The 24,393-nt window shown below is 46.0% G+C and overlaps 1 protein-coding gene across 2 annotated transcripts in view; it reads left to right on the top strand.

Annotated features, from left to right (window-relative positions):
* The first annotated feature begins 948 nt into the window (after nt 1-948).
* LOC135054669 (oocyte zinc finger protein XlCOF7.1-like) overlaps nt 949-24,393 on the top strand; it is a 61,335-nt gene continuing 37,890 nt past the window's right edge. For both annotated transcript variants that reach the window (XM_063957913.1, XM_063957912.1), the window contains exon 1: nt 949-1,045. The gene's annotated coding sequence lies outside the window, so the exon portion shown is untranslated. The remainder of the gene's footprint in view (nt 1,046-24,393) is intronic.

Genomic DNA, 24,393 nt, shown 5'->3' with positions numbered 1-24,393 from the left:
CCTACGGTACAGTAAGGTGACACCACAGGCTGCTCCCCCTGTGGTACAATGAGGTGACACCACAGGCCGCTCCCCCTGCGGTACAGTGAGGTGACACCACAGGCCACTTCTCCTGCAGTACAGTGAGGAGACACCACAGGCCGCTCCCCCTGCGGTACAGCATACCTCCCAACATGACCCTCTCCAGGAGGGACACAATGCTCTGCTCCTGCACTTCCCTCTTAATCTATGCTTGCCATCGCCTGTGCTGAAACACCTTTCTTATCCATTAATCTGTTCAACACAGGAGCCGGCAGTCATACATTAAGAGGGAAGTCCAGAAACAGAGCATTCTGTCCCTCCTGGAGAGGGTCATGTTGGGAGGTATGGTACATTGAGGTGACACCACAGGCTGCTCCCCCTGCGGTACAGTGAGGTGACACCACAGGCTGCAGTATAAGCCATAGCTGATATATAATAACACAGGACACTGCCCGGGGGGGGGGACATATTGGGGACAGAGCAGCACATTAGTACCTGTTACTAATACAGTCAGGACATTATTATATATCCCTCATTAGTCACATGACAGCCAGTGTTACTATGGGGAGGGGCGGGGCCTCCTCAGCGTCTCTGTAGCCATGGTTACTGTCCCTGCTGCTCTGCTGCAGGGACACGCCCACCCCGCAGCTGTCCCCTCCCGCTCACCGCACATCAGCCAATCGAATCTCACAGCTGTCTCACCGGCTCCTCCCACCCACTCTCACTATGTCCACAGTTACCGCCCCATCCCGTTCTGTGCTGTGATTGAGCAGCCAATCAGACGGCAGAAAATTCTCTGGACGTCATGTAGATAGCGGCAGTTGCATCACACAGGTCATCACTAGAGTAACCAACTGTACCTATACTTTGTCAGTGTCCTCATATGTGCGGCGGCCATTTTCCTTTAGTCTATAATACATGAGCTGTTGTCATGTCCTCTAGGAGTGACACGACGTGGGGGGGGGGGGGGGTGGAGTTAGGGAGTCCTCAGCCGTCATTTTGGAGATCATCATTAATACAAGAGGTAACTTATTCTATATGATGATATTATTATTATATTTTTATATGGTAGAGGGGACCGTACAGTGATATATGAGGGGAATAACACAGCCCCCGGCACACACTGATATGTGGTATTATTATATAGGGGAGAGGGGACCGTACAGTGATATATGAGGGGGAATAACACAGCCCCCGGCACACACTGATATGTGGTATTATTATTATATAGGGGAGAGGGGACCGTACAGTGATATATGAGGGGAGGTAACACAGCCCCCGGCACACACTGATATGTGGTATTATTATATAGGGGAGAGGGGACCGTACAGTGATATATGAGGGGGAATAACACAGCCTCCGGCACACACTGATATGTGGTATTATTATATAGGGGAGAGGGGACCGTACAGTGATATATGAGGGGGAATAACACAGCCCCCGGCACACACTGATATGTGGTATTATTATATAGGGGAGAGGGGACTGTACAGTGATATATGAGGGGGAATAACACAGCCCCCGGCACACACTGATATGTGGTATTATTATTATATAGGGGAGAGGGGGCCGTACAGTGATATATGAGGGGAATAACACAGCCCCCGGCACACACTGATATGTGGTATTATTATATAGGGGAGAGGGGACCGTACAGTGATATATGAGGGGGAATAACACAGCCCCCGGCACACACTGATATGTGGTATTATTATATAGGGGAGAGGGGACTGTACAGTGATATATGAGGGGGAATAACACAGCCCCCGGCACACACTGATATGTGGTATTATTATTATATAGGGGAGAGGGGGCCGTACAGTGATATATGAGGGGAATAACACAGCCCCCGGCACACACTGATATGTGGTATTATTATATAGGGGAGAGGGGACCGTACAGTGATATATGAGGGGGAATAACACAGCCCCCGGCACACACTGATATGTGGTATTATTATTATATAGGGGAGAGGGGACCGTACAGTGATATATGAGGGGAATAACACAGCTCCCGGCACACACTGATATGTGGTATTATTATATAGGGGAGAGGGGACCGTACAGTGATATATGAGGGGGAATAACACAGCCCCCGGCACACACTGATATGTGGTATTATTATTATATAGGGGAGAGGGGGCCGTACAGTGATATATGAGGGGAATAACACAGCCCCCGGCACACACTGATATGTGGTATTATTATATAGGGGAGAGGGGACCGTACAGTGATATATGAGGGGGAATAACACAGCCCCCGGCACACACTGATATGTGGTATTATTATTATATAGGGGAGAGGGGACCGTACAGTGATATATGAGGGGAATAACACAGCTCCCGGCACACACTGATATGTGGTATTATTATATAGGGGAGAGGGGACCGTACAGTGATATATGAGGAGGAATAACACAGGTCCCGGCACACAGTGATATGTGGTATTATTATTATATAGGGGAGAGGGGGCCGTACAGTGATATATGAGGGGAATAACACAGCTCCCGGCACACAATGATATGTGGTATTATTATACAGGGGAGAGGGGACCGTACAGTGATATATGAGGGGGAATAACACAGCCCCCGGCACACACTATGTGGTATTATTATATAGGTGAGAGGGGACTGTACAGTGATATTTGAGGGGGAATAACACAGCCCCCGGCACACACTGATATGTGGTATTATTATTATATAAGGGAGAGGGGACCGTACAGTGATATATGAGGGGAATAACACAGCTCCCTGCACACACTGATATGTGGTATTATTATTATATAAGGGAGAGGGGACCGTACAGTGATATATGAGGGGAATAACACAGCTCCCTGCACACACTGATATGTGGTATTATTATAATTATTATATAAGGGAGAGGGGACGGTACAGTGATATATGAGGGGGAATAACACAGCTCCCGGCACACACTGATATGTGGTATTATTATTATATAGGGGAGAAGAGACCGTACAGTGATATATGAGGGGGAATAACACAGCTCCCGGCACACACTGATATGTGGTATTATTATATAGGGGAGAGGGGACCGTACAGTGATATATGAGGGGGAATAACACAGTCCCCGGCACACACTGATATGTGGTATTATTATATAGGGGAGAGGGGACCGTATAGTCATACATATAGGGTAATAACACAGCACTCTGCACACTGATTTGTGGTATTGTTATTATAAAGGAGAGGGGGACTATACAGTGATATATGTGGGGAATAACACAACTCCAGGCACACAGTGATATATAGTATTATTATTTTTATTATTATATAGGGGAGAGGGGACAATGATGATATATGTAGTTAAATAACACAGCTCCCGGCACACACTATGTGATGGTATTATTATTTTTAGGGGGAAGGTGACCGTATAGGGGAATAACATAGCCCCTGGCACACGCTGATATGAGATATTATTATTAAATGGGTGGCAGTGGAACGTACAGTGACACATGAAGGGAATAACAGGGGTTGTACAATGATATCTGGAGGAAATAACGGCCCAAGCACATACCTACTGTATAAGTGTTAGTATTGATAAAGCTAACTATTTATCTTATTACATTCACTATAAAATGGGTAAGAGACTCAGTACGCAATTGGCGTATGGGGTACCGTAAGGGTACGCACTTAGCGTAGCAGACGCTTAGCCGTGGTCGAGACGCACATGCGACACGCTCGCTCACAACTTAACGCGTGGTGTCGAGCACGCTATAGGCGGCCGACTACCGTAATGCTACGCTACTAGCGTAGCGTACGCTCGTGACCACGAGGAGAACACGAGCGGCGCAGACGCTCACGGGATGACACTCAGTAAACCTTGTATGCAACACAGTGAAAGATTGAGTTTGTACTGTAAACCTTGGTTTTGTAATGTGAGCACAATGCAATGCTAATTAACCTCTATTGTATGAAAGCCTCTTGAGCGATTGAGACACTCTGAATACTCTCAGCAATGTAATAAACACACAATACCTTGCTAAGGTTCCAACACCTTTACTAACAATATCTAGCTATGTAAAAGTTAAAACAGTTAACAGTTCATACACTACAGGCTAACATCAATATCTAAGCAGGCTAACTACACATAAATATACAATATCGTCACAATCTTATACAATAACAGAGAGAGAGAATATGGCAAATACAAAGAGATTTAGAATGGTCACAGAGAATAACTTACACACACTGGGGAATGATCGCTGCGCAGCTTCTGGTACCAGCTCCAAGTTAGTCAAGATGAAAACCGTTGTGTGGAGAGAGAGAGAATAAGCTGGCCAGGCTGGCTGTCCTTATATACACTGCATACAGTACACTACAAAGGGACCTATAATCTCATTGTTCATTGGACACAGGAATCTGTCTTCATATTACAACAAAAGGTCATAGGTTTGTTTGAACAGGTGGGCTGTGACTACCCCAGACTGCTCAGGTGGGAGGGAAACTCAGGATTTCCAACACATGGACAATGAATAAATGTCCAGAAACTACTAATAGACATAACTATATGCAGGAGCGATTAATCTTTACCTAACCAGCACCGGATTGTTTCTAATAAAATGTTCTTTAGTTAGGTACCAAACACCACTGCTCAAATCCTATCCGACCCTTCATATCATGCAAAGAGGAATACCTCTGTCCAGGGACCAGTCACAATAAACAAACTTACAGTTATTATTAAGGGGAACATTATCTATAAAACATACTATTTTGATTTACTATGTAACGATTGAGTCGCCCGCTAGACGCACACAAACTCTACCGTAAGTGCGCATACCACGCGCCAATGCGCACGGCCGTGGAGGTGCCGTCACGCAGCTGCGAATATGCGCACGCACGGGAGAGAATGTGCACGTGCAGCGGGCAAGCGTAGGAGGTGAATATATGGCAACGTGTAGCATGATATTTTTCCGACTTTGACAGTCCACCCTTTGGCAGTCAACAATAACTGCCACTTCCTAAAACAATTCAAAAAGAAAAATATATGTCATAATGTAAATACAATTTTATGATTGGGTAAAGGGAGGAGAGGAGCAGGTGGGAAAAAGGTATGACCTAGTGAGATAGTAGAAGCATGTGTGTATGAATCCATGTTTGAGGGGTCATGTATCATCGTGCCGTACGTGTTTTAAATCAAGCTTCGAGGTATTGCGAAGTATACATTTGAATTCCTTCTTATCCCGTATTACTGGTCTGTGGATGGGCTGTCAAACTTTACCGAGCTCTTTTCGGCTTTTGGTTGCAACAAATGGGGAAGCACATTTAGTTGATGATACATGAATGGGGGGATATGTGAGTGCTGATATCTGTATCTATATTCACTATCGACTATGTGTGTCATTACCTGAAGGTTGTAGAGGTGAAGATAAGAAGCAATTTTCTCTGACGTCCTAGTGGATGCTGGGAACTCCGTAAGGACCATGGGGTATAGCGGCTCCGCAGGAGACTGGGCACAAAAGTAAAGCTTTAGGACTACCTGGTGTGCACTGGCTCCTCCCCCTATGACCCTCCTCCAAGCCTCAGTTAGATTTTTGCGCCCGGCCGAGAAGGGTGCACACTAGGGGCTCTCCTGAGCTTCTTAGTGAAAGTTTAGTTTTAGGTTTTTTATTTTCAGTGAGACCTGCTGGCAACAGGCTCACTGCATCGAGGGACTAAGGGGAGAAGAAGCGAACCTACCTAAGTGGTGGTAGCTTGGGCTTCTTAGGCTACTGGACACCATTAGCTCCAGAGGGACCGAACACAGGCCCAGCCTCGGAGCTCGGTCCCAGAGCCGCGCCGCCGGCCCCCTTACAGAGCCAGAAGCAAGAAGAGGTCCGGAAAAATCGGCGGCAGAAGACATCAGTCTTCAACAAGGTAGCGCACAGCACTGCAGCTGTGCGCCATTGTTACTCAGGCACACTTCACACTTCGGTCACTGAGGGTGCAGGGCGCTAGGGGGGGGCGCCCTGAGCAGCAATGTAAACACCTTGGCTGGCATAAATACACCACATATAACCCCCAGGGCTATATGGATGTATTTTAACCCCTGCCAGAACTCACCAAAAAGCGGGAGAAAAGGCCGCCGAGAAGGGGGCGGAGCCTACCTCCTCAGCACACGGGCGCCATTTTCCATCACAGCTCCGCTGGAAGGACGTCTCCCTAACTCTTCCTGCAGTCCTGCACTACAGAAAAGGGTAAAAAAGAGAGGGGGGCACTAATTTGGCGCAGTTTTAATACTAACAGCAGCTATAAAGGGAAAAGCACATTTTATAGTGGTATTCCTGTCTATATATAGCGCTCTGGTGTGTGCTGGCATACTCTCCCTCTGTCTCCCCAAAGGGCTAGTGGGGTCCTGTCCTCTATCAGAGCATTCCCTGTGTGTGTGCGGTGTGTCGGTACGATTGTGTCGACATGTTTGAGGAGGAAATTGCCTATTATAGAGTTGTCACCCCCTAGGGAGTCGACACCTGAGTGGATGAGCTTATGGAAGGAATTGCGTGACAGTGTCAGCTCTTTACGACAGACAGTTGACGACATGAGACAGCCGGCTACTCAGCTTGTGCCTGTCCAGGGGTCTCAAACGCCATCAGGGGCTTTAAAACGCCCGTTACCTCAAATGGTAGACACAGACACGGATACTGACTCCAGTGTCGATGATGAGGAGACAAACGTGACTTCCACTAGGGCCACACGTTACATGATTGAAGCAATGAAAAATGTATTGCATATCTCTGATAATACAAGTACCACTAAAAAGGGTATTATGTTTGGTGAGAAAAAACTGCCTGTAGTTTTTCCTGTATCCGAGGAATTAAATGAAGTGTGTGATGAGGCGTGGGTTTCCCCCGATAAAAAACTGATAATTCCTAAAAGGTTATTGGCATCGTACCCTTTCCCGCCAGAGGATAGGGCACGTTGGGTAACACCCCCTAGGGTGGATAAAGCGCTCACACGCTTGTCTAAACAGGTAGCACTACCCTCTCCTGATACGGCCGCCCTAAAGGAACCTGCCGATAGAAAGCTGGAGAGTATCCTAAAATGTATATACACTCACACGGGTGTTATACTGCGACCAGCAATCGCCTCAGCCTGGATGTGCAGTGCGGGCCTGGCGTGGTCGGATTCCCTGACTGAAAATATTGATACCCTAGATAGGGACAGTATATTACTGACTATAGAGCATTTGAAGGATGCATTTCTATATATATGTGATGCACAGAGGGATATTTGCCGACTGGCATCAAGAGTTAGCGCGCTGTCCATTTCTGCAAGAAGAGGTTTATGGACGCGGCAGTGGTCAGGTGATGCGGATTCTAAAAGGCACATGGAAGTATTGCCTTATAAGGGGGAGGAGTTATTTGGGGTAGGTCTATCAGACCTGGTAGCCACGGCAACTGCTGGAAAATCCACATTTTTACTCCAGGTAGCTTCTCAACCTAAGAAGACGCCGTATTATCAGGCGCAGTCCTTTCGGCCCCATAAGGGCAAGCGGGCAAAAGGCGCCTCATTTATTCCCCGTGGCAGAGGGAGAGGAAAAAGGCTGCAACAAACAGCCAGTTCCCAGGAACAAAAGCCCTCTCCCGCCTCCGCAAAGTCCTCAGCATGACGCTGGGGCTTTACAAGCGGACTCAGGCACGGTGGGGGCCCGTCTCAAGAAGTTCAGTGCGCAGTGGGCCCACTCGCAAGTGGACCCCTGGATCCTTCAGGTGGTATCTCAGGGGTACAAATTGGAATTCGAGACGTCTCCCCCTCGCCGTTTTCTAAAGTCTGCTTTACCGACGTCTCCCTCAGACAGGGAGGCAGTATTGGGAGCCATTCACAAGCTATATTCCCAGCAGGTGATAATCAAGGTACCCCTCCTCCAACAGGGAAAGGGGTACTATTCCACACTATTTGTGGTACCGAAGCCGGACGGCTCGGTGAGACCAATTTTAAACCTAAAATCCTTGAACACTTACATACAAAGGTTCAAATTCAAGATGGAGTCACTCAGAGCAGTGATTGCAAACCTGGAAGAAGGGGACTATATGGTGTCTCTGGACATCAAAGATGCTTACCTACATGTCCCAATTTACCCTTCTCACCAAGGGTACCTCAGGTTTGTGGTACAGAACTGTCACTATCAGTTTCAGACGCTGCCGTTTGGATTGTCCACGGCACCCCGGGTCTTTACCAAGGTAATGGCCGAAATGATGATACTCCTTCGAAGGAAGGGAGTTTTAGTTATCCCTTACTTGGACGATCTCCTGATAAGGGCAAGATCCAGGGAACAGTTGGAAGTCGGAGTAGCACTATCTCAGATAGTGCTGCGCCAGCACGGTTGGATTCTCAATATTCCAAAATCGCAGCTGATCCCGACGACACGACTTCTATTCCTAGGGATGATCCTGGACACAGTCCAGAAAAAGGTGTTTCTCCCGGAGGAGAAAGCCAGGGAGTTATCCGAACTAGTCAGAAATCTCCTAAAACCAGGCCAAGTCTCAGTGCATCAATGCACAAGAGTCCTGGGAAAGATGGTGGCTTCTTACGAAGCAATCCCATTCGGCAGATTCCACGCAAGAACCTTCCAGTGGGATCTGCTAGACAAATGGTCCGGGTCGCATCTTCAGATGCATCAGTGGATAATCTTGTCACCAAGGACAAGGGTGTCTCTCCTGTGGTGGTTGCAGAGTGCTCATCTTCTAGAGGGCCGCAGATTCGGCATTCAGGACTGGGTCCTGGTGACCACGGATGCCAGCCTGAGAGGCTGGGGAGCAGTCACACAGGGAAGAAATTTCCAGGGCTTGTGGTCAAGCCTAGAGACATCACTTCACATAAATATCCTGGAGCTAAGGGCCATCTACAATGCTCTAAGCCGAGCAAGACCTCTGCTTCAAGGTCAGCCGGTGCTGATCCAGTCAGACAACATCACGTCAGTCGCCCACGTAAACAGACAGGGCAGCACAAGAAGCAGGAGGGCAATGGCAGAAGTTGCAAGGATTCTTCGCTGGGCGGAAAATCATGTGATAGCACTGTCAGCAGTGTTCATTCCGGGAGTGGACAACTGGGAAGCAGACTTCCTCAGCAGACACGACCTCCACCCGGGAGAGTGGGGACTTCACCCAGAAGTCTTCCACATGATTGTGAACCGTTGGGAAAAACCAAAGGTGGACATGATGGCGTCCCGCCTCAACAAGAAACTAGACAGGTATTGCGCCAGGTCAAGGGACCCTCAGGCAATAGCTGTGGACGCTCTGGTAACGCCGTGGGTGTACCAGTCAGTGTATGTGTTCCCTCCTCTGCCTCTCATACCCAAGGTACTGAGAATCATAAGAAGGAGAGGAGTAAGGACTATACTCGTGGCTCCGGATTGGCCAAGAAGGACTTGGTACCCGGAACTTCAAGAGATGCTCACAGAGGACCCGTGGCCTCTACCTCTAAGAAAGGACCTGCTCCAGCAGGGACCCTGTCTGTTCCAAGACTTACCGCGGCTGCGTTTGACGGCATGGCGGTTGAACGCCGGATCCTGAAGGAAAAAGGCATTCCGGATGAAGTCATCCCTACCCTGATCAAAGCCAGGAAGGATGTAACCGTACAGCATTATCACCGTATTTGGCGTAAATATGTTGCGTGGTGCGAGGCCAGGAAGGCCCCTACAGAGGAATTTCAACTGGGTCGTTTCCTGCATTTCCTGCAAACAGGACTGTCTATGGGCCTAAAATTAGGGTCCATTAAGGTTCAAATTTCGGCCCTGTCGATTTTCTTCCAGAAAGAACTGGCTTCAGTTCCTGAAGTTCAGACGTTTGTCAAGGGGGTACTGCATATACAGCCTCCTTTTGTGCCTCCATTGGCACCTTGGGATCTCAATGTAGTTTTGGGGTTCCTAAAATCACATTGGTTTGAACCACTCACCACTGTGGACTTAAAATATCTCACATGGAAAGTGGTAATGCTGTTGGCCCTGGCTTCAGCCAGGCGTGTCTCAGAATTAGCGGCTTTATCCTATAAAAGCCCTTACCTAATTTTTCATACGGACAGGGCAGAATTGAGGACGAGTCCTCAATTTCTCCCTAAGGTGGTTTCAGCGTTTCACTTGAACCAGCCTATTGTGGTACCTGCGGCTACTAGGGACTTGGAGGACTCCAAGTTGCTGGACGTAGTCAGGGCCCTGAAAATATATGTTTCCAGGACGGCTGGAGTCAGAAAATCTGACTCGCTGTTTATCCTGTATGCACCCAACAAGCTGGGTGCTCCTGCTTCTAAGCAGACTATTGCTCGTTGGATTTGTAGTACAATTCAGCTTGCACATTCTGTGGCAGGCCTGCCACAGCCAAAATCTGTAAAAGCCCATTCCACAAGGAAGGTGGGCTCATCTTGGGCGGCTGCCCGAGGGGTCTCGGCTTTACAACTTTGCCGAGCAGCTACTTGGTCAGGGGCAAACACGTTTGCTAAATTCTACAAATTTGATACCCTGGCTGAGGAGGACCTGGAGTTCTCTCATTCGGTGCTGCAGAGTCATCCGCACTCTCCCGCCCGTTTGGGAGCTTTGGTATAATCCCCATGGTCCTTACGGAGTTCCCAGCATCCACTAGGACGTCAGAGAAAATAAGAATTTACTTACCGATAATTCTATTTCTCGTAGTCCGTAGTGGATGCTGGGCGCCCATCCCAAGTGCGGATTGTCTGCAATACTTGTACATAGTTATTGTTACAAAAATCGGGTTATTATTGTTGTGAGCCATCTTTTCAGAGGCTCCTCTGTTATCATGCTGTTAACTGGGTTCAGATCACAGGTTGTACGGTGTGATTGGTGTGGCTGGTATGAGTCTTACCCGGGATTCAAAATCCTTCCTTATTGTGTACGCTCGTCCGGGCACAGTATCCTAACTGAGGCTTGGAGGAGGGTCATAGGGGGAGGAGCCAGTGCACACCAGGTAGTCCTAAAGCTTTACTTTTGTGCCCAGTCTCCTGCGGAGCCGCTATACCCCATGGTCCTTACGGAGTTCCCAGCATCCACTACGGACTACGAGAAATAGAATAATCGGTAAGTAAATTCTTATTATTATACATGCATTCGTAAACTATGTGAGTTTAATATGCATTTGCCAATTGAAGTCTTGTCTGATGTCTTGTCTTGATGTACATGTTGTCTGATGTCTCTCGGTGCTTTTGCTATAAATAACGAGCAAAAGTTGTTCCATTGTCCATAAAGTTACAGTCACTAAAATATTTGGGCTATCGTAAAAATTTAAAGTCACTAGGGATATTGGGGGTCTGTGGTATAGTCCATCAATGGTCTGTATAAAAGAGGTTGTCAAATTCTTCTTCCAAGCGGATGTCTTTGTACCTTGGAGGAAAACAAAGGAGAAACGGGTGAAAGAAACGGACCGTGGAATCGCATTTTCATCACAACATTGTCTCTATCGTTGGGTCATAAATCAAATTTGTTGTTGTTATTATAGTGTCTTCGCTCCTTAAACTCATCACTCTGGTACTACCTTTACACTTCGTTAAAATCCGAACGCATCTAAATATCAGGCCAACAAATATGACGGCACCCAGAATACACAAGAGAAATTTCCCTACATCCATGATAATACCTTGGGCCCATTCTCCTAAGCCCGAGAACCAATTTCGTGGGTTCAACCATGACACCCAACCGGTCAGCTCATTGTCCACAGCGGCGAGAGTGAGATTATGTCTCCTTTGGAACTCCCACTTCAATTGCAAAATGTCATCCATCTTTTGGTCTATGACCTCGACTGGATCCTCTGTGCTGTTTGTAATGTACGTGCAGCACTTTATTCCATATTGAGTTGCTAGGGTAACACAATACCCGCCTGTCACAGCTGTGAGGTACTTGAGAATCATCCTATGCTGAACCAGTTCTGTTTTGTAGGCTTGTAACTCCCTCCCTGTATACCTGAATGTGTCGTCATACATTTCGGTGATATTGTCTAATAAATTTGCAAGCGCAGATATATATCTATAATTTAACACTCCTCTGGCGGTACGAGTGACATCTAACGCGAGTAGGACTTGAATCCCGGTAGATTCATGGATCAGGTCAGAGGCCGGATGCTCTGTTCTTTCTACAAGGTGCCGTTTAACGATGTGCTCGTAATGAGTGTGAGTATAAGGAGCTTGGGCACTGCGGTGAATATCTTTCATTTTGTTATGGGATACAGTCATTACCTCAGGCAGTACTTTTCCAATATAACATAATCCCTCTGGGTTTGGGGCAAGCCACTTATACGCCTTCCTCCCGCATATGAAAGATGCATCATTGGGGAGAACATATGGGACGGAGTATGACATTACCATGTTACAAATTTTCCATGTGAAATCTCCTAACCCTAATTCTCCCATCTGTTTAGTACACGTATCTGTTTGTACGATATGTGCACAGTATCCTGGTGATACTTCTCCAACTCGCATGGTCCTACTTCCTAAAGTGTACCTATACCGGAAAAATTTCCTATGGTCGGCTATCTGGCGTATAAGTTCTGTGTCTATGGGCATTCTGTCGGCTCTGTGTGAAAATGTCATGGTTTGGTTACTCCATGAAACTTCCCAATTTCCCGGCTTTCGGGGATTGGAAATGTTAAAGCACACTAAGGATCTATCCACATGATATTGGTGGAGCTTCAAACTAGGAGGACTAGAGATATTAAACTTCCTGTCCACCGGCCTCCCACCACTTAGCTCAAGTACCTCTCCTACAGTTAAAGGGAATGGTACTAGTCCTGATTTGCTATGGCCTTGAGGTACTTGAGAGCATACCCAACAGTCTGTCTGATTTAACACTTTACCCACTAAGGAGTGATAGTCACTCAATGGATGCCGGTCCATATGGATATTAAAACTGGATTGACATTTCTTGATGCACCCATCCTCAACTATACTGTCACAGTGTCTACAGATGCAGTTCTCTTCTGCTAACAATCCTTCACAATTCCTTCTATTGTCAATGCTATCAGATCGTTTTCTGATACTCGCCTTTACTCTGTGATTATGTTGCTATTGGAAATTTACGCCTCCGTCTCAGTCATCAGAAACCCATTCCGGATCCTTTCTCGACCTCACTGGTACTCTCACCGAAACAGACTGCTCTGGTCAACATCATGGTCAACAGGAAAACACGGACTGCAGTCTCTTGGGGCGAGTCCATCTTACAGGAGGAGAAAGAGAAATTTGTAATGGGGGCACAAAAAAATACTTTGAGGGGAAAGAAAAAATGTTATGATGCTTTTGTCCTCTAGTCGTGTTGTTCTTCTTGCTCTGCTGTCATCTCAAAGGTGCTGTCTCTCAGTCTTCCAAACGAATCATTCTGGTGATACAATATTCCTTCCAAATCTGCGATCTTTCTGTAAGGAGCAAAAATCTTGCATTACCATTTGTCTAACTGATGTGTGACATACCATCTTTAAAGCATGAGAACATGAGAGAGAAGAGGAAAAAAACAAACGAGAGAGAGAACAATTCATATATATGTTACATAAAACAACAAACAAAAAAAAACATTGTCAGATCTTCCGTTCACCATCAGGCTGTCACACCAACACATCCATTGGTATCTTTGAGCAGTCTCCCCCACCAGTATTTCCACACTCCACCCTTTTTGTGCCTGGCCAGGACACACCGATGTCGGTAGGTCACACTGGGGTTAGGTAGACTTCTGCAAAGACCAAGTAGCTATGTGATGTTTGAGTTCTGCCGATGAAGGTCAGAGATGGGGAAAAAAACATTTACAAATCAATTACAACGTTTACCCGGCCGTTCCTGTGTCTACAAGGAACTGACCTCCCAATTTCATTAACTGTAACCTCAGGCTTACTATGAGTCCTAATGATCACCTTTCCCGACTACATATTACAGGTGCGGCCCAAACTTCTTCCTATATGATCCCTGATTACAATTTCGTGTGTCATAACTCTGCTCGTGTTCTTGTCTAGGGGGTCTGACTTTATGTGGGCTGTTACAGTTGCTGGCATAATGCCCTTCTCTTTTACAAAGATAACAAACCCTTGGCTTCCTCCATGTGCCAGTGGCCTGGGGTTTCGGTCGATTTGATGCCTCCTCTAGTGCTTGGATGCTCATCACCATCAACCGCTCTCCCTGTGCTTCCCTGGTTCTTTGGATATTACGGTCATGCTCGATAGCGGACTCTCTTAATGCAGCCACCGAGATACCTCTCCAGTGAGGTAGAGAGGTTTGTACCCTGATTCTTAGTGTGTCTTTTAAGCCGTCCATTAATACGGACACAGCTACTTCTCTATGATTCACATTTGTTTTAATGTCTTCTATCCCTGTATACCTAGCCATGTCCTGCAATGCCCGATGGAAATAATCAGCAGCTGTTTCTCCCTCTTTTTGTTTGATGGAGAAAATTTTGTTCCATTTGACAACAGCAGGAAAATACACTCCCAACAGCAGATTGATTCTTTTTACATTATCTTGATTGTACTCATCCGTAAGGGGTACCTCTTCATCTAGTTTACAGTCAGCGATAAATTTCACTGAGTCGACATTGGGGGGTAAACATGCCCTCAGCAATACCCGCTAATCTTTGTTATTGGGCTCCACAGTATTTCCTAGCTCTCTAATGTACTTCTGGCTTGCAACTAGATCTTTCCTAGGATCAGGGAATTCAGACACCATTGATCTTAATTCCGTTCGAAAAAGGGGCAGTGCATGGCGATGTTTCTGACAGGAGTGACTCCTGAAGTGTCAGTTTTCCCATTTGGTACTGCAATTACCCTGACAGGATTAAGTCCAATAACGTCATTCTGAGTTGGTTCTACAATATGAGGTACATTTGTTTGTGCGTGATATATAACACCATACGTACCTGTGGACACGACCTCACCTGACCCTCCGTTAGGGGGTTTGATTACTGCCTTTACCGATTTGGTCGCGTCCACCTGGATGTCTTGTATGATGGCTGCTGGGAAAGGTGCCGACATCGTGCTGGGCTCACTTTCTTGTTTGTGATCCTGAGGGAAGTTTAACATGGGGTGCAACTTGCACGGGTTAACAGTGGTACATTTAACAGTTTTACTTTTATCATTGTTACATTTGTTACTTTTATCATTGTTACATTTATTACAATTATTCTTCTCATCAATAATACAGTTGCTAAGTGCATGTTTATCAAACACCAGTGTGCCACTCTCTGTAACCACCTTCTCTCCTGTTGCCATATTTTTCTTACCACAGTGAGAGTCAGCTGTGTAAGCTAATCCTCCTTGTATTTCACCTTCCTGTTGCCATATCTCTAAACAATCATAATGTCTAATTCGTTGCTTCCCGGATTTTATGAGACAGATCCTTCGCCTTAAATTATGCAATACCTCTGAGTCAAAACTACCTATCCCAGGAAATGGTGCTTTATCCCCCACAGTCATTCGTGTCCATTCGTCACAAAAGGTCTAAGTGTGGGGACCATACTTCCCCCACATTACTAACCGAGCAGACCCTCGGGGTCTGCAAGCCTCTTCAGTCTGAACCCTGACTGCTAAACGTCCCTGTGTTGTGCACTTGGCTTCCATTGTGGACCTTTTTAACACAGAAAAACTTCCTAAAATGCACCAAACACAGAAGTCTACGGTGGAAGTTTTCCAAGCTCTTCCACCAGCTTCTTCTGCTCCGAGTACAACGAATCCGCCCCTTTTAGCAGACCCACGTAATCGTTGCAGGCCCTACCAGCGAAAATTCCTTACCTTTATATTTTTTTTACACAAATCACGCTTGCATGTGCTCCCTACAACACGCATGAGGACAATTTAAATATACGACCTCATATCACGTTGCGTTATTGGTCACACATACAACCGTGCGGTCCAATCGTACCACTTATAGACACTTGTTGCCTATAAATGGTAGGATCGTTGGAGTCTCCCTACTGTGCTCCAAAACAGCCAGAGCGTAATACCACGAAAACTTTATCACACTCCGTCGCACGTTTTCACCTAGACAGTGCTCATCACGTATTCACCTAGACCGTGATTCACCAAGACTTACTTCACCAAGATTTACTTCACCAAGATTTACTTCACCAAGATTTCACCAAGACTTCACCAAGAGGAGTTCAATACACTCATACCGTTTTCAACCCACTATCATTCTATAGTTTTCTGATCAGAAAAATCATTTCCCGTAATCTGATAGCTCTCCCCAGAGGCATTACAGTAAAGTAAGGTATTTAAACTAAATTTTGGAAACTGAAATCAATTTGTGCTATTATGGCGTTGCTTCCTTATTGCTTACTTAAAACAATACTATCGTGTGATTTGTATCATGTGGGCGTACCCAGACGCTCCGTTGCGTAATATACGCTCCGTGCGTCGGCCCTTGCGTCGCGTACGCTAGTCTCACCCTTTTGTTAGAGACACGCGTACGCCGGCCAGATATGTCCACAGAAATACAATTAACACGTTTATATCAATGTAAATGATCTTTAACTGTAATCATCTACCGAGCACCACACAGGTCTTTCCTTGTATCTTTAGGCAAAGCTGTGTGCGTGTTTTACAAATTACTCCTTAACGTATTATTTTTACTTTTAACTTCCTATAGCAACAAATCTTTCTCAGCACGTTATCAATTATGAAATGGCAACCAGGAGAATGAAAATGTGAAAATACACAAATGAAAATGCAATTCTAAATTTATCTAATAACATACATTGATGTAAGCACGCACATATAGGCCCTCATTCCGAGTTGATCGGTCGGTATTTTTCATCGCATCGCAATGAAAATCCGCTTAGTACGCATGCGCAATATTCGCACTGCGACTGCGCCAAGTAATTTAACAATGAAGATAGTATTTTTACTCACGGCTTTTTCATCGCTCCGGCGATCGTAATGTGATTGACAGGAAATGGGTGTTACTGGGCGGAAACACGGCGTTTTATGGGCGTGTGGTTGAAAACGCTACCGTTTCCGGAAAAAACGCAGGAGTGGCTGGAGAAACGGAGGAGTGGCTGGGCGAACGCTGGGTGTGTTTGTGACGTCAAACCAGGAACGACAAGCACTGAACTGATCGCACAGGCAGAGTAAGGTTGAAGTTACTCAGAAACTGCTAAGTAGTTTGTAATCGCAATATTGCGAATACATCGGTCGCAATTTTAAGAAGCTAAGATACACTCCCAGTAGGCGTAGGCTTAGCGTGTGTAACTCTGCTAAATTCGCCTTGCGACCGATCAACTCGGAATGAGGGCCATAGATATTACATATATGTACTAATCACTATTACATATATGAGACCCTATTCAGTGCTTCTAATTTGCATATGAATGTGCTTTTTAACTCTCTGAAGGCGATTTCTTTCACTGCTGGGAGAGAGAAAAAAAAAAACCAAAACCCAATTATACAGGTTAATTTGCATTTCAATGGCCCATCTTACAAGTAGCAGAGTTAAACAGGCTCTTGAATGGAGACAGTGACAAAAAAACAAAACAAAAAAAAACACTACTTTGTTTTATTTGTGTATTTCCTAAATCAAATATTTATTTTATTATTAACTTTTATTAAACTCTATCTGAACCACTCATGATTGACCATGACATGGACTAAACAAATGCATTAAAAAAACTCATTAAATGATGATTTCTTTTTGACAATGGATGGCTGATTATTTCCTGAGTCAACTGAAAATCAGCCGCTTAGGGAAAAAATTGTTTTGACCTTCCCAAAATGGCCGCTGCTCCTCCCCCTTCCACTTCCATGAGGGTTACACAAAATGGGGGACAGACCATGCGGCTCCTTTTGTCACAAAGAAAATCATCATGCCAGCCCCTGAAGTTATTTTTAAGCCTGGGTAAAAACTATCACGCTATGCAGAGCGATTAAAAATACTTTTAAACCTATTTAAACAGACAAGCCATCCAATCTGCGTGTGCAGTTGGCACCAAATAGAAATAAAAACCAGATTTACAAAGACAATAGCTTAATGTTCCTACCTTCCTCGGATTCCACCAGCATCCCTACAAGCCAAAAGAATCAGACGCAGACTCTCATCTGATCAGCACTACAAGATACTACCTTTGCTCCCTTTGCTGATCGATAAAGTCTGCGCATTTTCGCCTGACTGAGGATATGAGATGGACCGGACTTGCCCCCAATTGATAAAGCTAACTATTTATCTTATTACATTCACTATAAAATGGGTAAGAGACTCAGTACGCAATTGGCGTATGGGGTACCGTAAGGGTACGCACTTAGTGTAGCAGACGCTTAGCCGTGGTCGAGACGCACATGCGACACGCTCGCTCACAACTTAACGCGTGGTGTCGAGCACGCTATAGGCGGCCGACTACCGTAATGCTACGCTACTAGCGTAGCGTACGCTCATGACCACGAGGAGAACACGAGCGGCGCAGACGCTCACGGGATGACACTCAGTAAACTTTGTATGCAACACAGTGAAAGATTGAGTTTGTACTGTAAACCTTGGTTTTGTAATGTGAGCACAATGCAATGCTAATTAACCTCTATTGTATGAAAGCCTCTTGAGCGATTGAGACACTCTGAATACTCTCAGCAATGTAATAAACACACAATACCTTGCTAAGGTTCCAACACCTTTACTAACAATATCTAGCTATGTAAAAGTTAAAACAGTTAACAGTTCATACACTACAGGCTAACATCAATATCTAAGCAGGCTAACTACACATAAATATACAATATCGTCACAATCTTATACAATAACAGAGAGAGAGAATATGGCAAATACAAAGAGATTTAGAATGGTCACAGAGAATAACTTACACACACTGGGGAATGATCGCTGCGCAGCTTCTGGTACCAGCTCCAAGTTAGTAAAGATGAAAACCGTTGTGTGGAGAGAGAGAGAATAAGCTGGCTAGGCTGGCTGTCCTTATATACACTGCATACAGTACACTACAAAGGGACCTATAATCTCATTGTTCATTGGACACAGGAATCTGTCTTCATATTACAACAAAAGGTCATAGGTTTGTTTGAACAGGTGGGCTGTGACTACCCCAGACTGCTCAGGTGGGAGGGAAACTCAGGATTTCCAACACATGGACAATGAATAAATGTCCAGAAACTACTAATAGACATAACTATATGCAGGAGCGATTAATCTTTACCTAACCAGCACCGGATTGTTTCTAATAAAATGTTCTTTAGTTAGGTACCAAACACCACTGCTCAAATCCTATCTGACCCTTCATATCATGCAAAGAGGAATACCTCTGTCCAGGGACCAGTCACAATAAACAAACTTACAGTTATTATTAAGGGGAACATTATCTATAAAACATACTATTTGGATTTACTATGTAACGATTGAGTCGCCCGCTAGACGCACACAAACTCTACCGTAAGTGCGCATTCCACGCGCCAATGCGCACGGCCGTGGAGGCGCCGTCACGCAGCTGCGAATATGCGCACGCACGGGAGAGAATGTGCAGCGGGCAAGCGCAGGAGGTGAATATATGGCAACGTGTAGCATGATATTTTTCAGACTTTGACAGTATTCATGGATAGGAGAATTTGCAGCGATATATGAGGAATAATGCATTATTATAATGGGGCAGCAGCCTGTGTTGTCATGTTAATATTTTTATACAGGGAAAGTAAAGTTATTAGGCTTTTATATGATTTATTATCCATTTTTCAATAAAACAAATTTTTTACTGCTCATGAGTCCTCTTTCATCTGAATATATGTAGGTAGACAAAACATATTAAAACATACAAAGTACACGCAGAGACCTCTCATTAGGTCTGAAGGTTGTAATTCAAATAAAAGTGAAGGAAATTAAACTATGAGGTGTTTCTAGGTATGTTGCCTCTTTAATGTGTTGGAGTTAACCTTTTAAGATTGAGAATGTTAGTTGTGGTTTTCTCCTGCCTTAAATGATTGTTAGGAGAGGAGTATGTGAAGGCTTAGCTGATGCTAGGCAGATTTAGTACCTCTCTGATCTGGTTCACCCTTCCTCTGTCTCTGTTGTGTGTGTGAATTTTACTGCATTGGTTCTGCTCCTGTTACAATTGTGGTGGAGATGACTGTTTTCTTGTTATAACAATTGCCGAAAGAAATGTAACTATTATAATGAGCTGCCAGTGAAACGGATAACGGACAATAGCAAATGGCGGTCAAATATTGTCTCTCTATGATGAAATATGGAGGAGCTGGGATAGGACGTGTATGAAGGATACATACAGATCATGTAACAAAGGGCTGCACTACATGAGCATAGTCTGATTACATCCTGTATTGGTTATTCTTTCTTTCATTCTCTTTTCTTTCCTCTCTCTGTTTGACCTCTTCCATCCTGTATACTTTCCAAATCCCCCCCCCCCTCCCATTCCCAAGTTTATACAACACAGTACAGGGAGTAAATAATAACGCTGCTCATATTAATCATGAAATTAGAGCATAAAGAGTGTAATAATAAATGTGTAGTTGCGCACATAATGGGGGCTACCTGTTGCCCGGAACATTTCTTAAGTGACATTATAGAGACCACATACAGCTGCCTATTCCAGCAATGCGATTGGTGCTGCTGCTCTTCGTACTTTGATTTTGGAACATCTATCATCTCCCTTTTGACTGGCTCCTCCCACATTCTCTCACCACATACTGACTCCTGGCATAGCCGATCAGAATATAGCACTGGGAGCCCCGGATGGAGAGAGGGGACACGGCAATGAGTGATGCATGAAGGGAGCTCCTCAGAAATGTTTCAGCCCATATACAGCCATGGTCAAAAGTTTTGAGAATGACACAAATATTTAATTTCTCATACGTCCTAGAGGATGCTGGGGACACTTCATAGACCATGGGGTATAGATGGGATCCGCAGGAGGCATGGGCACTCTAAGACTTTTACTGGGTGTGAACTGGCTCCTCCCTCTATGCCCCTCCTCCAGACCTCAGTTAGATTCTGTGCCCAGAGAGACTGGACACTAACAGGGGAGCTCTCCTGAGTTTCTCTGAAAAAGACTTAGTTAGGTTTTTTATTTTCAGGGAGCACTGCTGGCAACAGGCTCCCTGCTTCGTGGGATAAGGGGAGAGAAGCAGACCTACTTCTATTGAGTTCAAAGGCTCTGCTTCTTAGGCTCCTGGACACCATTAGCTCCAGAGGGTCTGATCGCTAGCTGTGCTAGATGCTCGTTCCCGGAGCCGCGCCGTCAACCCCCTTTCAGAGCCAGAAGAAAGAAGCCGGGTGAGTATATAGAAGTGAAGAAGACTTCAGAGACGGCAGACGCTGACTGAGGTAACGCGCGGTGGTCGCGCTGTGGGCCATGCTCTCACACACACAGCGGCACTGTTGGGTGCAGGGGGGCGCCCTGGGCAGCAGGAAACCTCAGATCTGGCACTGGCAAATACATATGGGTGCCTGGGCACATATTATACCCCCACCAGTATAAATATATTTTCAAAGGAAGCGGGACTGAAGCGCGCCATTAAGGGGGCATGGCTTAGCCCTCATAGGTCTAACCAGCGCCATTTTCTCTCCACAGAGCTGCAGAGACGCTGAGCCTTCCTCTCCACTGTAACAAGTAACAGGGGCAGAACTGGGGGGGCACAGTTTATTTGGTGCTTATTATTTCTGATAAGAAAAGCGCTGACATCTCTGGGGCTGTGTATTGCACACTTCAGAACAAAGTTAGACGCTGGGGTGTGAGCTGGCAAACTCCTTTTGTGTCTCCCTGACAGGCTTAGTGTGGGTCTGTTCCCTATAGCCCAGTGTGTTTGGTGGTGTCGGTGCACGTGTGTCGGCATGTCTGAGGCTGAATGCTCTTCCCAGGAGGAAGTAGGTGTGGAGACAGTACAGGCTGTGGGAGTGACCCCGTCGGCACCGCCGACTCCTGATTGGGTGAATATGTAGAGTGTTTTGAATGCTAATGTGGCTTTGTTAAATAAGAGGTTTGATAAATCTGAGTCCCAGCACCGAGCATGGAGAAGGTCCATGGAGGATGCATTGTCACAAACCCCTTCGGGGTCACACAAACGTTCATTTGTCCAGTTAGTGGACACGGATACTGATTCCTGTGTCGACTATAATGATACCAGATTGAATCCTAAACTGGCTAAGAATATTCAGTACATGATTGTGCGATAAAGGACGTGTTGACTATCACGGAGGACCCTGAGGTTCCTGATACGAGGGTCTGCATGTATAAGGGTAAGAAACCTGAGGTAACGTTCCCTCCCTCTCATGAACTGAATACTCTTTTTGAAAAGGCTTGGGAAAATCCTGACAAAAAGTTTTTAATTCCCAAGAGAATTCTGTTGACATATCCATTTCCCTCGGGGGACAGGAAAATGTGGGAGTCAACCCCCTCTGTGGACAAGGCCTTATCCCGACTGTCCAAAAAGGTGGCTCTTCCGAGTCCGGACACGGCAGCCCTGAAGGATCCTGCGGATCGTCGACAGGAAAGCACATTGAAATCGATCTATGTCGCTACGGGTACGCTGCTCAGACCTACCGTGGCGTCGGCATGGGTGAGTAGCGCTATTGAAAAGTGGGCGGATAATTTATCCGCTGAAATTGATACCCTGGACAGGGATAGCATTCTCGTAACTTTAAGTTACATAAGGGACGCTGCAGGGTATCTGAAAGACGCTGCAAGGGATATTGGCATTTTGGGATCAAAGGCTAATGCCATCGAAGTCTCGGCTAGGAGGGCATTGTGGATCCGTCAATGGAATGCTGATGCTGATTCAAAGAAAAATATGGAGACTCTACTGTATAAAGGTGGTGTCTTGTTTGGTGATGGCCTCGCGGACCTGGTATCTACGGCTACTGCGGGTAAGTCATCATTTCTACCTTATGTCCCTGCACAGCAGAAGAAAATGCCTCACTATCAGATGCAGTCCTTTCGGCCCAATAAGTACAAAAGAGGGTGAGGGGGCTCCTTCCTTGCTACTAGAGGCAGGGGAAGGGGAAAAAGATCACCTGCGGTGGAAGGTTCCCAAGAGCAGAAGCCCTCCACGGCTGCTGCAAAATCCTCCGCATGATGCTGGGGCTCCTCTACAGGAGTCCGCTCCAGTGGGGGCACGTCTCAAACTCTTCAGTCAGGTCTGGGTTCGCTTGGGCCTGGATCCTTGGGTATTAGACATTGTAACCCAAGGTTACAGGCTGGAGTTTCAAGACGTGCCCCCTCAACGATTTTTCAAGTCGGCCTTGCCAGTTTCTCTCCCGGAAAGGGAGGTGGTATGCACGGCCATACAAAAGCTGTGTCTACATCAGGTCATTGTCACAGTACCACCGTCACAACAAGGAAACGGCTTTTATTCAAGCCTGTTCGTGGTACCGAAACCGGATGGCTCGGTCAGACCGATTCTGAACTTAAAATCTCTCAATCTCTATCTGAAGAGATTCAAATTCAAAATGGAATTTCTTCGGGCAGTGATCTCCAGTCTGGAGGGAGGAGATTATATGGTGTCAGTAAACATAAAGGACGTGTACTTACACGTCCCCATTTACCCTCCGCATCAGGTGTACTTGAAGTTTGCGGTTCAGGATTGTCATTACCAATTTCAGACGTTGCCGTTTGGGCTTTCCACAGCTCCAAGGATCTTCACAAAGGTGATGGCGGAAATGATGGTCCTCTTGCGCAAGCAAGGAGTCACAATTATCCCGTACTTGGGCAAACTCCTGATAAAGGCGAGATCAAGGGAGAAATTACTAGAACACGTCATGCTCTCCCTGAAGATTCTACAGCAACATGGTTGGCTCCTAATTTTGCCAAAATCACAGTTGGTTCCGATAACGCGGCTGTCGTTCCTGGCCATGATTCTGGACACAGAGTTACAGAGTTTTTTTGCCGGTGGAAAAAACTCTGGAAATCCAGAACATGGTAAAAGGGATTCTGAAACCGGCGAGGGTGTCGATTCATCAGTGCACTCGGTTGCTGGGAAAGATGGTGGCGGCCTACGAGGCCGTTCCGTTTGGCAGGTTTCATGCCAGGGTGTTTCAGTGGGACCTGCTGGACAAGTGGTCCGGGTCTCACCTGCTCATGCACCGGAAAATAGTCCTGTCTTCCAGGACCAGAATCTCTCTCCTGTGGTGGCTGCACAGTCCTCACCTTCTCGAGGGACGCAGGTTCGGGATCCAGGATTGGGTCCTGGTAACCACGGATGCAAGCCTCCGGGGATGGGGAGCAGTCACACAGGGGGAAAATTTCCAGGGAAAATGGTCAAGTCAGGAGGCTTGTCTGCACATAAACATTCTGGAATTAAGGGCCATTTACAACGGCCTTCGACAAGCGGAAAATCTTCTTCAAGATCTGCCCGTCTTGATTCAGTTGGACAACATAACAGCAGTGGTGTACATAAGCCGCCATGGCGGAACAAAAACCAGAGCGGCAATGGCAGAGACCACAAAAGTTCTCCGCTGGGCGGAAAG

The sequence above is a fragment of the Pseudophryne corroboree genome, chromosome 3 (assembly GCF_028390025.1).
Source record: "Pseudophryne corroboree isolate aPseCor3 chromosome 3, aPseCor3.hap2, whole genome shotgun sequence".
In the NCBI taxonomy this organism is placed as follows: domain Eukaryota; kingdom Metazoa; phylum Chordata; class Amphibia; order Anura; family Myobatrachidae; genus Pseudophryne; species Pseudophryne corroboree.
Note: the sequence above shows the minus strand (reverse complement) of the source record. Positions and strands in the feature narration are given on the sequence as shown.